This window comes from Thermobia domestica, chromosome 15, assembly GCF_964235325.1.
Source record: "Thermobia domestica chromosome 15, izTheDome1.hap1.1, whole genome shotgun sequence".
Taxonomy (NCBI): Eukaryota; Metazoa; Arthropoda; class Insecta; order Zygentoma; family Lepismatidae; genus Thermobia; species Thermobia domestica.
The window spans coordinates 33,289,472-33,304,984 of NC_137468.1; the positions used below are offsets into that span (position 1 = coordinate 33,289,472).

At 34.6% G+C, this 15,513-nt stretch overlaps 1 protein-coding gene across 1 annotated transcript in view; it reads left to right on the top strand.

Annotated features, from left to right (window-relative positions):
• The first annotated feature begins 895 nt into the window (after positions 1-895).
• The window catches only part of Hecw (Hecw ubiquitin protein ligase), a 379,179-nt gene continuing 364,561 nt past the window's right edge, over positions 896-15,513 (top strand). The window contains exon 1 of the mRNA XM_081739550.1: positions 896-1,208. The gene's annotated coding sequence lies outside the window, so the exon portion shown is untranslated. The remainder of the gene's footprint in view (positions 1,209-15,513) is intronic.

Sequence of the window (15,513 nt, forward strand, 5' to 3'; positions counted from 1 at the left end):
TCACCTCAAAATTTTATATATTAAAATACTACATTTATATATTTGTCTATAGCAATTCACTTCCTTTGAGAGTCTTCCTGTCTTTTACTTGTGTTCGTAAAGGGACTTGCACAGATATAGTGAGAAGTGGGAAGGAGATTCACTCTTATATTAGAACTGTGCGCTGAGTAAACAGCGCAGGTTCAGCGTTCAGCTAGTTTTTACGTTTAAATAAATTACACTTAAATCTATTTTTTTTTTTTTTTTTGTGATTGCAATGTGTCTTGAGTCCTTTTTTACTTTTATTTTATTATTTATTTATTTATTGCCAATAATCTTACGTGTTCTGATAAGAAGAGATGTAAAATTAAATGTGAGGGGGATACTTTGTTAATTTGGGGAGATCTGCGTCACAGCTTTTGGGGGGATTGGTACCCTTGAATGAAAGTGAATTATTGTAAAATTAATTTTTTGTGCTTCTTACCGAGAATGGAACCCGGAACGATGTGCAACATAGACACACGCGCTTACTACTAGATCAGCGTTGGGGGCTGTTTATAATTTGGATAAAAAGTCAATTGATTTTTTTTAAAAGCCTTCAATCTTGCCATGAGTTCACACTCTGTAAACAGAATTTGTGAGTGTAATCTGTCTTAGGATTAGTATCTTAAATTTATGCAATACTTTACATTAATTTTACCAAATTTTATAATTTATCCTTCTAAAAAATCTTGTTATTGTATGCCGTATTTCGTATCAGTACCTATTTTATAGTTTACTCTTTTTTACACACGTGGAAAGTGCTGCCACCTATCGCATCCAGGGTAAACTATTTACTACTACTGTCCACCAGATGGCAGGAACGTTCATAATTGAAACCGGATCTTTCATATACCAGAAGACGGACCATCTTCTTCCCTGTGAAAAAAAAAAAAAATTAAAAACACCAATGCGACATGCGCAGGTGTAAAATGACTGTGTTGTAGCTTAGTGCGGTTGTGAAGAAACTATGTTTGTTTTTAATGAAATTTTCACGTATCCATTATTATAATGATCTTTCTCAATGTTTTTAATAAGTGTACATGAGTTTGTGTACTGTATCCTATGTGATCAAACTCTGCATGTAAGAATGGGAGGAGCTTTTGGCAGACGCCAGTATTCTTATCTACTATCCTGATTCTCTGTTTATGGTTAATTCTCTTGAACAAACATCGTGTGCTTTAATTACGGTGAGTATTGTGCTGTAAATTTCAGTATATTTTCGATAAGATTTGCCGCAATTACGTCTACAGCTGTGTTGGTGTCTTAAAACAGCTGTTTTGATGTATGAAGTCCTTTTTAAGTGTTGACAACTCTCGCCTTGTACATGTGTTTGTTTGTTAACCAACCAACGACATTGGATTCACTTGATTTTCATTTGTTGTCTCCATAGCAATAATAGATAACCATCGTTGGAAGATTTTAATTACGTTCTTCTTGTAGAGAATTATCAAACATTATTCTCAAGGTCATATTAAATTCTATCCGTTATCAATGTGGGCAAGAACTAATATTTGAATATTTATTAACTTATGATTACAAAAATCCACTGTTTACACAGATAAATTTGATGTCTTACTGGCGTTTTAGGTCAATATTTATAGTTACTAAATTTTCTCGTAATCAAGATACAAACATATTTTTAAAAGTAAATCAAGTTGACCTATAAAGTACTTGAGAATCAATTACCGGACCGGTATATGATATATAGAAACACTCATGTGTGACCAGTGGTGTATTTACGATTTTGTTTCGGGAGGGGCTTTGCTAACTTTCGGGGGGGCTTTGCCTGGAAATGTGAAAATTCTGCAAGATATTTCATTTACTTTACTATAGTAAGTAAGATTTCGGGGGGGGGGCTTAAGCCCGGAAGCCACCTCCCTAAATACGCCACTGTGTGTGACGTATGTTAAAGTTGATAAACATACATAGACAACTTAATAATATAATTATTTTTATAACTGTGTGTTTTGGCCATTCCGATTTTTGGTTGTATTAACATAATCGAAACGGCACCTAACCTAACCTAACTTACTGAACTAGTTGCGACTAGTTAACTTAGCTTTTTATTGTTTCTAAACTGTAAAAATAGCTTGTATCAGTTATTCAAAAGATTAATAATGAAACTTCAGTGTAGTAATCCGATATTCAACATATAAGGTACTTTAAAAAATGCTTTTGTTAAGGATAGAGTTCTAAAATACTGGCCCGGACTTCCATAGAGTCGTAATAAAGAAAGTAATCAACCAGGCTAATAATCTACCTTCACCAATGTATGCAGGCCAGCGTTTTACAACCTTGCCCTCTTCTACTTCCATGCTCACATTTTGTATGGCAGTACGTTTTGAAGAAATAGAAAAAGATCAGTACCAGTAAAAAAAATGTCGGGCAATACGCCCAGAAATATTAAACCTAAGCTAAACGAATCGAAGTTAACCTGAACTATCATAACCTAAGCTTTAACATCTTGCACCTACTTTTATGGTACAGTACAAAGGCCTAAAAATTATCCCCGCGACAGAACAAAAAGATTGGTTAATGTTTTTATTTGTATCTTTCTGAATATTAAGGTTAAGAACTCCGACTCACGCCGGTTGGCCATGCAGTTGACGGGTGCATATTATGTAATATCATCCCCTAATACCTACCTCCCTTCAAGAGAAGGGAATTTGGCACCGATTCACACATTTGTTGCGAATGGCCCCGCATCATGGAGTTCTGCAACATCAGATCGTGTCATAATTTCTCTTTCCAGTGGCGTGGGCAGAAGTGCTTGATATGTGTCCAGTCCTCATCCTTTACCACAATGATGTTGAAAGCGCATTCTGCCTTCATGCAGCATGTTCCGTTTGCTATCCCCAATGTTAATCAGATTTTTAAAATAAGTTATTTTAAAAAAAATAAGTGAATAATACTGTACAGTTATGTTGAATTTTTACATATACATTACGTTTGATGTATGTATGTGCACACACGTTTATAAGGCATGAGAGTTACGGCCCTATCCTAGATACATTTTCTAGCCGCCTATAATCACAGGTTGCATCTTTTGCATATTAATAGCCTATTCCTAAAACGACGTATGCATCATTGAAATGAGAGCACGGTAGTTCAATGGTGGAACGTTCACTTCTGGTGCGTGGGGTCCCTAATTCGATCCCAGCTCGTGCGAAGTAGGCTTTGTGGCGGACAAATACCGTGTTCGTGAGTTTTCTCGGGGTTCTCCCGTTTTCTTCCACTTTATTAATTCCATCATTACATTAATTTCTCATCATCACCGTCTCCTTTAGCCTAGCCGGCATCGTAGAGCGTAAAACTGAAAGGTTTCAGTATTTCATTTGCATTATTGAAATATAATGAAAATTCGTCTTTTAACAATTACTGATTCATGTGTTGCCAAGGGCGCCCATGTTGTGGTTTCCAAGGGGAAGGGGGCAAGTATAAGCGACGTTTCAAAAATAGTTTCAAATTTTGCTGTAACTAATGTAAAAAGTCTATTGGATTTTCGATATTCTGAAGTACAATTTCCTCTAGGGGGCAAACACCCCACCTTGCTCGCCCCCTGATGGACGCCCTTGTGTGTTGCTGTTCGAAACAAAATTCCGTGGATTCAATTGTAGTCCATATCATTTAGTATTTTATATAACTTGAAAGAAATGTCAGGAATATTCTGAGTTCTTTGGATTCACACCTATGAAAGTTGGTTCGAATTTTGAAAAGATGCGGAATATTATCAGAATACTCAATAACAAATATTAGAATTATTTTTACTGGCCCCTAAAAGTTTCATGATAGGCTTGCAAATTAACTATAATATGGTTGGTTCTGGCCCCCCGTAACTTCTATCGTCCCCCTAGTTTTTTGGACTGGCTACGGAACTGATTACAGTACACATTTATGTGTGTGAATGTACGCAGGTTTTTGTCCTATTCAAAAATTCTTTTCCGGTACTGTATTTTCTGTTTATAATTTTTGTCCCATTCCCTTTGTGACACTAATTTTTGGAACTGTGTAACGGATTTGTATTTATTTATTTATTTTTCGTGGAAACTCCAATCTACCTCATTCTTCCCCTCGGTAATGAGATAACTGAAGAAAGTCAGGATAGCCGCTGTCAGTTACTACTCATATCAGACGAAATGAGTGTAACAGACATTCTAGCATAACGAGATTTTTTTTTAAACAAAGAACCAGTTATTTCTTCAGTTTTGTTTGTATTTTTTTCATTATTTTTAGCAATTACTTTAGGTCATGTTGTACTTTTTAATGTCCTGTATTACTCAACAACTTGATTAGTGTAATATAATCTATATATTAAAATAGTAGAAAAGTTTTGGTGTATGTTTGTGGCCAGTTCTTTCGACAATAAGATCTCGAAAACCTCAAGTGCAAGTAACGTGTTGTTTTTGCTGATCGATTCCAAATTTTTTTGTAGGTTTGCCAGTTCTCATACATTTTTTTTTAAAAGGCTTGTCTTGATTTTTGTATTCCACATTTTAAGTGTCGTTTTGGCCCTATTAAATATTGCAAATAGTTTGATACCCTTGTGAAAGGCAACCAGTAAAGGAGCTATGTATAGCGGGTTGATGGACATTTCAGGCGCTTTGATCTAATCTGAATGACAAAACCTATTGCAGGCTGGCAACTTCGAAGGCTTGTGGATCCACAATGAGGCGTACTCGGATATGGAATTATACGAAATAATATTTGCATTTGGTATCATCTATTACTTATAAAAGCTTGCCACAAACTCCAACAATTCACTCCCTTTGTTTGTGTTCGTAAAGAAACTTGCACAGATATAGTGAGAAGTGGGAAGGAGGTTTACACTCATTCACACTCATATTATAACTGCGCGCTGTGTAAATAGCACAGGTTCAGCTAGCATGCAGTATATGAAATAAAATCCTCAAGTTTTACGTCCCACCATTATGCCGGTTAGGCTAAAGGAGACGGTGATTATGAGAAATGAATGAAATGGTGGAATGAAGAAAGTTGGAGGAAACGGGAGAACCACGAGAAAACCCACGAGCACGGTACTTGTCCCCCACAAAGTCCACACGGTGAGAGCTGGTATGCAGTATAATATTATGAGTTGTAAATAACTTACCCATTTATTCCGTAAAACTTGACCTTTTCGGTAACTCGACACTCTCTCAGTCCTATAAGTGTATAGCTATACGTGAATGCGTTTCCGATGCGTTATCCCCCACAGCGAACGCGACCTAAGACCGTGGCTATTCATAAGCGTTCGCAAAGCGTTTTTATTGCTCATGCGTACGCTTGGAATACGCTGACCATCTATTTAAATGTGGATGGCTAATCACATTGCGCTTCAAACGCGAAAGTAATAAAAACGCGGAGAAAACATCGACTCGAGCGTATTTGGTGCGTTTCGAAACAATAGACGGCCTTTTGTTTAAAATATATCAAACGAAAGGACAAAAAGGAAAGACGTGTTGCCAGGCAAGGGTATTTTAGAAAGAAACAGCTGCTTGGAAGATGCTTTGTGCAGAGTATTGGAACTCTGTTATTACAGACCTGGACCTGGCCAAAAGACCCGGAAACACTGACTGGTTTACAGTATGAATTATAACTCTGGCGAAAGTAAAATTACCGAGTAGCCACCTTGGCCGCGTTCCCTGCGGGGGGTAACGCATCAAAACCGCATTCTCAAAGCCATACGCTCAGTGTCCACTCGGTAATTTTACTTTTGCCAGAGTTATATAAATCATACTGTGAGTCAATCAGGGTTTGCAGACCTTACTGCCACACCCTTATTTCCATTCATGCGAATCATTAGAAATAACCCTATTGTGTTACATAGATTTTTCTGTGATTAGGTAATTTTTCGGAATTTTCATTGTATTTTTGTAAATTTTATTTCGTTATATACAAACATACTTTATAATAGCAGAGTTCAAATACTCTGCACAAAGCATCTTCCAGGTAGGTGTTTCTTGCTAAAATCCCCTTGCCTGGCAACACGTCTTTCATTGTTTTTCCCTTCTTTTAGACCTCTTACTGATACCTAAACAACAGACGGTCCGAAACGCACCAAATACGCTTGAGTCGACGTATTCTGTGCGTTTTATTCCTTTCGCGTTTGCAGCGCATTGTAATTAGCGCATAAATACATGGTCAGCGTATTCCAAGCGTACGCATGAGCCATAAAAACGCGTTGCGAACACATTGAGTAGCCGTACACTTAATCCGTTTACGGTTTCGGTTTTTTGTTTTTAAATCTGATTTCAACTATTGTAAATATTCTCACTTCGTAAAGTATGCAGTACAAAGGTACAAAGGTGTCAGTTGTTCGAGTAGTGTCGATACTCCCCAGTCGAGACTGGAATAACCTGTGATTACAGCTTCCAGATTTTCTAAGAAACCTGGATATCTTGTGAAAATTTACAGCATAGTTATAGTTATGCTTGTTTTATTATTATTATTATTATTATTATTATTATTATTATTATTATTATTATTATTATTATTATTATTATTATTATTATCTATCAAAATCAATTAAATAAGAAGCCAAAACTCAACGAAAGTTAGTGACAGTATGTTGAGTATCTTTAACTAATAAAAGCGAGTTCGATTTTATTAGGAGCACTCGGTCGAAAAAGTGTAAAAAGCTTTTTCAGGTCAGCCATCCTGAATGTGGTTTCCCTGGGTTTTCCTCACACCAGGCAAAAGCTGGGGTGGTACTTAACTTATAGGTCCCAGGCCGCTTCCTTCCTCAGACCTTTCTACCTTCTCTTTCCCCAGATAGTGTGTTTGCCGAGGGACATCAATCCTCAAACGTGACAGGCTAAATAGCCATAGATGCCAAAAGCCCAGAAATCTAAATCCTAAATCCTAATAAAAAGCGAAATCTTCTAAATATCACACGAATGATAGTAACTGTTTTTAAAAGATAAACTAAGACATTCAGAGTGTTGAATTATTCTTGAGATAGATGATGTAAATCCGGCATTTTCCCGGCTAAATCGGGACGTCTGGAAGCCCTACCATGCAGAAGAAGAATACTGGAACAGAATTTTGCCAATTAGATTGTCCGAAACAATTTTCAGATATCTCCAAAATAGCAAAATAGCTACTATATAATTCACGTACAGTTTCCATTTACTCTGAAAGATTGGAGAAATCATTGCCGTGTTTTTGCTCTATTACACTCTCTATAGTTTTGAATTTTGGAAAGAGAGATTGCACGTTAGGAGGAATACAGTTTGCAATGAATGAAGACCTTCTTAGAAACCATGGTTGCTATTTTTTTCTTCTTCTGAAAGCTGGAGAAAACACATTCTCAAACTTAAAAAAAAAAAAAGAAAAAGAAAGAAACGCACTCCTTTGTACACCGTGCAAGACATGGGTGTGTACCCCCTCCAAGGACGCATCACCCAAGTTGCCATACTTTCCGCAAAATTATCATTACTCCCAAATGTATCATTCGAGGTAACTAACCACTGGCGTGACAGCCCTTCGTGGGCTTCATGCACTGTAATGCCATTTGTTAGCGACTGGCTGAACAATAATCACATAACTACTATGGAGCGGTCTGTCAGATCGCATTGTTCTTTCACATTTTTCTGAAAAGTAGTTTTATGAAATATTTTTTTTAAAATGCTATCCTACATATTTTAGTTGTTTATAGTAAAATAAAACATAGTAATTTTACTATGTAAAAAAAGTTGTACATTTTTAAAACAATGAGAAAGTAAACGCAGTCAAAAGTTGCAACAATGCTTTCATTTTTATTCTAAAATTTTAATAGTGGAAATATTCAATTTATTTCTCTGTTTCTATATAGTCGAAATAACACTAATCCAAAATATATTGTTCTAATAGATGCACTGAGAATAAAAAATACAGTAAAAGCTGAGGAAAAAAAACATGGAATTGTAGCTTTTTCAAACCCAGAAGAAAGTATTGTTATATTTTTGTTTAGTGAAAAGGTAATGAATTAAACTACTTTTTTCGTTCATATATGATGGCGAAAGTAAACAAAAATGCATTTTGCCGGTAAAGAAAGCACTGTATTAGCTTTTCTGACTTCATGTACTTTCTTCGGGTAGGCCTTTGAAACTTTTTTTTTTTTCACTGAAAGCACATCTGCACCCGACACCGCAGACATGAATATCTTGCTTTCCGCTTAATACGCAGTGGACAGAAGACCACGATTTCCTCTTCTCGAACTCCTCACTCGTGCGGGATGGTGGAAAACTCACTTTCAATCTGCAGTATGCTCTTTGATTGAAAAACTCAGCCTTTGTGGCAGATGTCCGATGAACGAACTACGTACCATGTGATGCCTATGAAGTCATTTTGCCAACATTTTCATGAAATCAATTCTTGTCATCACTGCGGACTTAGCGTAGACTTGATGCAAAACATACGCAATGACATCATACGCAACATCCAGCATACGCAGCATAAAAAAAAAATTGTCAATGACCATCGTCTTGTTCGTCGACTTGACGTGTAATTTGTACATTTTTAGTCTAGAGTATCGACACCGCATTTAGTCATGTTATAAGATTTGATTATTTCAGGTTTTCCAGTCTCTGGCTCATTATTTGACGTGTGCCGGACGAGCCACACGGTAAGACACAACCTGCTAATAATTGGCAGATAACGAAAGACTGCTAAACCGTAAAACACTTACGTAACTACGATAGTACGTCTGTGAGACCGCGCGACCCCTCCAGCGCCGCGCACAGGGGATCAAATATAACACAAACTTCACAATATGTACAGCTCACAGATGACGAGAAGAATCCTAAAACAAGGGGAGCGGGGAAAGGTCAACAACACGGTCAAGTCCATTTTCGATTTTTGAGGTGTGGTCTATAGTTAGATGTCGTTTGCTACTCCTCGACCTCGTAGTTATCTGTGTGCTATTCTGTGGTGTCATTTGAAACCCCCGTGCGAAAAGTGGGCGAGCCCATATCTACATCACACTACTTCTGCTAGGGTTTTTCTCGTCATCTGTGAGCTGTAACTATTTGTTAGACAGGAAGGTAAACGAGAAGATCCACTTGTAGTATAATGATGCAAAAAGTCGCAGCGGTCTGAGAGACGGTCCATAGTACTTACGGGTTAAAATTGTTTTAATTTCAGCTTTGAAAAAGAGCTCTCTGCAGTTGCTGATGTTGCTGGTAAAGTTAAATATGGCTGAAGAGAAACAAATAGAAATCGTGGGAGATCTCTCACTAATACAAATTCTTTTCTTTTTCTGCACTCATAAGCAGTGGCGGATCCAGGATATGATCAAGGAAGAGGCTAAACCATAGTTTGCCACTTTATCCAGTGTAAAGCAGGATTGAAGACCATTTTATCCAGTGTATACCTGAGCGTCAAGGGAGGAGCTATATCCCCCCCTTGGATCCGCGCGTGCTCATAAGTATTCTAAAGCAGAGTAGCTGCTGGAACACTTCATGAATCTAATCTATAATGTTTCCAATATTAATAATTTTTAGTACCGGTATGTTACTTCAGGTGGTGCCGGCACCTCGTACTATAATTAAAAATTTTTAAACTGAAACTTTTACGATCCTTTCCCCCCCCCCACACACACACACATTGCGGGATCATTATTTACACCCTTGTCCCTGATTATTTAGTTCGCAAGAAGCATTTCATTATCTCTCAATTCGAGTAGCTTGTCGATTGTTTTATGATGTAAACAGGAGTTCATTATTTCTCTATTCAAGCAGCTTCTTGATTATTTTATGATGTAATCAGGAGTTCATTATCTCTCAATTCAAGTAGTTTCCCGATTATTTTATGATATAGACAGGAGTACCTTATCTTTCAATTCAAGTAGCTTCAAGATTGTTTTATGATGTAGACGGCGTACAATATCTCTCAATTCAAGTAATTGCCTGTTTCTTTATGATTAGAGCAACCCAAATTGAAGAGCTCCTTTCCAAATACCACTTAAGTCATTTCTTTAAAATTTACAGCAAACAACAAAAACCAGGAAACACCAATGACTAAGGTGGACTTTGCAAAAAAACATAGTTTTTGAGCCATTACACCAGTGAGATTTGAGTGAGTTTTGCAGTTTATTCAACATTAATATGTGCATCTCACCCACAATATCATAATAAACATAAAAAGTTTAAAATTGAGAAAAACTGACTTAAGTGGTATTTGGAAAGGAGCTCTTCAATTATGCTTTATTTTTTTTCGAAATTGTGCTTTATTATGCTTTATTGTTAATTTCAGACATCGTTTTATATTAATCGTGTATAATGTAAAATATTTACTATACATTAAATATTCTAAATATCTTGATCTATTTATTAATATTTTATGCAACCAGTTTCTTTCATATTTAATGAAATTTCTACTTAATGCATTGTAAAGAGATATGCTTTACTCGAGTCAGTTTTCGTTTCACTTGTGTGCGCCTTAGAGGTGCATATATACAGAAAGGGAAAGTAAAAGATATCACCTAAAAATACAGAAAGTGCTAAAGTTCAAGAGGTACACATAAAAATATAGTGTGGAGTTCTTGTGTACTATTCGTTGTTGGCGGAAAGTTATATTCATTTCCTTTTTTTACCTCCACATCAAAGGATTACACCGAAAAGTTTACAAAAATAAAAATTAGTTTTTCATTGTTGCATTGTTATGTTCTCAATGATTTTGCTTTGTAAATATTGGTTTTAAAAAACATTAATATAGTATGTTAAACTTGCAGTTAAACAGAATTTTCCAAGAATTGTGCTATATATTTTAAATTATGCGCTATGCTTCATTTTCTAAAATTATGCTTTATTATGCTTTTAAAATTAGTTTCTTCTGGACCCTTAAATAACCAAACCATGTTCAAGGTACCAACAACCATATGTCTAAATTGCTATTATGCTTTTTATGCTTTTGGGTTGCTCTATTTATGATATACACAAGAGTACATTATCTCTCAGTTCAAGTACCTACCCGATTGTTTTATGATGTAGACAATAGTATGTTATCTCTCAATTCAAGTAGTTCTCCCATTGTTTCATGATAGACAGGAGTTCATTATCTCTCAATTCAAGTAAGTAGTGGCAGACAAACAATTCTACAGGTACCGTTAGTTACTATAATTAATATAGAAAGTAATGGTGTGTGTTGGCAATCGGTTGGGTTAGGTTATTAGGGTTTGATGACCTTGTTACGTGTATTAGAAAGTTGTTATATTTCTGTTTTTAGTTGTGCTGACATGGAAAGGTCATGTGTTCTTTTTCGAGTTTGTATACGTGTGTGTAGAGACTTTATACTGGCTATTTTTAAAAATAATAATGGAAATTTGAATTGGTTTGATTTGAATTAAATCTGTTGATACGTCATTTTGTATCACGTACTTTCGCAGTAGTGATTAAATTAATATTTATATTCTCCTAATAAATTAGTTGGAACAAATAAGATGATTGAACAATATGTGGAGAGAGAGAGAATAAAAGATGTGTAAAAGTTTATGTGATACGTACTGGGATTGAACCCGGGACCCTTAACACTATTGGTGAACGTTGCATTGTACGGGGATCGAACCTGGTACCCTTAGCATCAGAGATGAACGTTGCATTGTACGGGGATTGAATATATAAGATGATCGAGCAATATGTGAGAGAATAAAAAAGATATTATACAAATGGATTTGACTAATAGAAACTTACATTGAGAAATATATATAAATTGGAAAAATGAAATATTTGAGTCCCACCTGTTACGCTAAAGGAGATGGTGATTATTTTATTTGTTAAAAAATAAGATGTTCGAACAATTGTGGAGAGAGAATAAAAAAGATATTCTCCTAATAAATTAGTCGGAGCAAATTGTATTTGCGAACATATTAAAAAATGGGAACCTACAAATAATTTCGAAAATATTTTAAAATAAGAAGCTCAAAACACTTATAATGTGTGTGATAGGTACGGGGATTGAACCCGGGAGCCTTAACACTATTGGTGAACACTGTATGATGGGAGGGAAATATTTATTCATGCGTGACTTTTTAATTTGTTGGATCGTATTTTTTATTCTTTCGTAATGATTACTCGAACACTGTGTGAGCATACTCGGTGAGCGTGGTAAAACCTCGTGTACGGTATGATACACTATGATGGTACATATACAGAGCGTGGTTTCCGTACGTGTGTTGCTGATGAACTTAAGACATGAACTGAACTTTTTGCGCGCTTTTGGAAACCCGGTTGGGTAGGAGTGATGATGTGTGCTTGCTAAAACTTGAATTTTAATACAAAAAAAGACCGTTGACACGTTTGGTAAACATTACAGAATACCGTCAGACTGATAGAAATAACTTTGGCGCCGCGGTAGGTGAGCAAAAGGAAGATTGCGGACGTAGAACATCACAAATTGGGGGGGGACAAACTAATAGCAATAACTTTGGCGATGTCGGTGAAAACATAAAAGAAAGATTGGTGACTTGGAAGATAAACATCACAGGTTGGAGACAGACTAATAAAAATCAAGTTTTGATAGTTTGTTAATAATGAATACAAAGAAAGTTTTTACATTACGAATGGTAGAACATATGAGGTTATTGAACGCGAATGCAAAAGAACATTCACCTATTGAATGATGATCATGTTGAAACATGAAGGGATGTTAAATACGATTGCAATAGAAGATTGTTATATTATTGTAATAATAATGAATGAATGATAGTTTGTGGCATCCGTTATTTTACGTGGACAATATGCTGGTGTATGTAGGGTTGATGTATTGTTTACATGAATACTAATAGAAGTTGTAAATAACAGATTTTATTTTAAAAGCATGTAAACTATTTATTTACACATGATGTATCTAAATCTGCACATAGATGACAGATGATTAAATAGTTCGTCTTATGAATACCGTTGTAAAATGTGGGGAATGATTTTACTAAAGTGAAAATACCAAATGTTGATATTTTAAAAGATTATATGAGAACATGTTTGCTATTTCTATATTTATAAAAATTCCATAGAGAATTGGAAAAGTACATATGAAAATATTTTAATTGGCGTGGTAGGACTGTTTGAAAAATGTTTAAAGTATCACGTGATACGATGTTATCGATAAAGTTTTCCTTATATACTGGGTATGAAGAGAAGACTGGTATAGTATCGTCATGGAGCCGATTCAGAGTCAAGTACAGCAAGAAATTCAACTTTGCAACGAAGTAGATTGGGATTCTACATTTGACTTTGTAGAATCTCCAAGGAAAAAGTTTAAAACTGCGAGAGATTTACCAGATATATTTATTGACGAGGAAACTCAGTATTTTTCTCCAGCTTCGCCAGTATCCTCAGAAATTATTATAGAGGAAGAGATCATCGATTTAAGAGAAGATCCGGTATTAATCCCATCATCTCCTGTTGGAGTGAGGACATCTTTACCAACACTTCCAGCATCCTCGTCATTATTAGGAGTAAAAAACATTCAACCACCATCTTTAAAGTGGACACTAGATAGTAAAGAAGAAGAAGAAGAAGAAGAAGAAGAAGAAAGAACACCATCACCTGATTTATTTACCGCAGAAGAAGAGGAGGAGGATGAAGAAGAAGAAAGACTACCTTCACCTGACTTATTTAGTGAAGGGGAGGAAGAAGAAATTTTGCGATTATTTGACGAACTGGACGAGTGTAAACCCGACACACCACATGCAAGTGTTACACCTTCACCTTCACCAGCACCACTACCACCACCACCACCACAAACGGAGCCCTTAGACTTATCAATGAAGAAGAAGAACGAAGAAGAAGAAAAGTGTAAGTGTACACAAGTGTTTGTGGATGAAAAGTGCATCAAAAACGCTATTTTAAATTGGAACCCTAATTGTGTATTATTATGTGAGGGTTGTTTTTTTGACTGTCCGCAACAAATGTCTCACCGCTGCCTTTTTATGGACATTGAAGCTTTAGAAACAGAGACATGGCTAATTTTTATTAAAGAAAATGTGAGAAAAGAACTTTATAACATATTTCGAAAATCACATAGAATGTGTGTAAATACAATCATATTTGAAGAAAAATATTTCAAATTAATAAGAAACCCAAGATATTTGAATGAATTAGTAGATATTCTACTATCAAAGAATAAGAAATATTAATTTTCGGTGATTCTGTATATATTGTCTAACTTTTATGTAATATTATTATTATTATTTTGATTGTATATATTATTATTTTCCTTGTATATTATTATTTTGATTGTATATATTATTATTATTATTTTCCTTGTATATTATTTGCTTGTATATTATTTTGCTTGTATATATAATATTACCGAAATAAATATATATACGAATTTCATTTCTTGATTCTTATTTAATATTAAAACTTTCCTAAATAAAAGGTATTATTGACATTTTACAAGGTGAAACTCCTTTATGCTTTCTATCGTTTACTTTTTGGAAAAGCGTTTAAAATTGGTATTTGATGAGTGTTTTATATTTTTTTTACTAATACTTTGAAGTATTTAAAAGTTTGATGAGTATTTTACATTGACAAGTTTGCGATTTTTGAAAAAACATAGTTTCTTGTAGCTGCTCTAGCGAGTATGCTTTGGCATACGATTTATTTACAGTTTTGCAGCGTAACTGCTTTTACGACTTTCTAATTTTAATAACGAGATTAGTTAGTATTTTCGAAATTATTTGTAGGTTCACAGGGTACCTGTTCTTAGGAGTATGTTTTAGCATACAATCCAATAATTAACACCAATTTTTAAAACGTTCACAAATAAATTTGTTCAGAGTATGTATAACATACGATCCGTAAAAATATGGTGATTGAACAAAAAAAAAAGCAATATTTCGGAACATCTTTAGGATGTTCACACGAAGTGTTCGAGTAATTTATTAGGAGCTTTTTAATATTTCAGAACATCTTTAGTATGTTCACACGAAGTGTTCGAGTAATTTATTAGGAGAGGTTAAATGAATAAGGAGCTTCTTATGGAAGCGATCCATTAAAATTAACCGACTTTGCAATGGTATAGGAGAATATAAAACAGAAACTGATTTAATAACGAATTTAAAAAAAACTCAGTAATATTATAGTATGATTTATATACTTACAAAATGCAAAAAGTTTTCACATACATGCACAAACAAATTTTATGTAGGCGAATCATAACATACGGATTTTTTGTTAAAGTTCTAATTTCATGAAAAAATTTTTAAAGAATTTTTCCCTACGTATAAATTGTAAGTCATATTTGAAACAGTTTACTTTTACACTGTAAGTGTATTGAAAAAATTTTCGCTTTGAAGTAAAATATATAAGATGTGTAAGGAAATAAATAAAACATGTAATATAAAATGAGAAAAAATTTTATTTACAAATTTCAATTATATATATATATATATATATATATATATATATATATATATATATATATATAGTTTACATACAGATACATTCCTTGATATATTGTTTAATACAATCTATATTTATATTAGTATATGTACAATTACATACTGGCCAATTT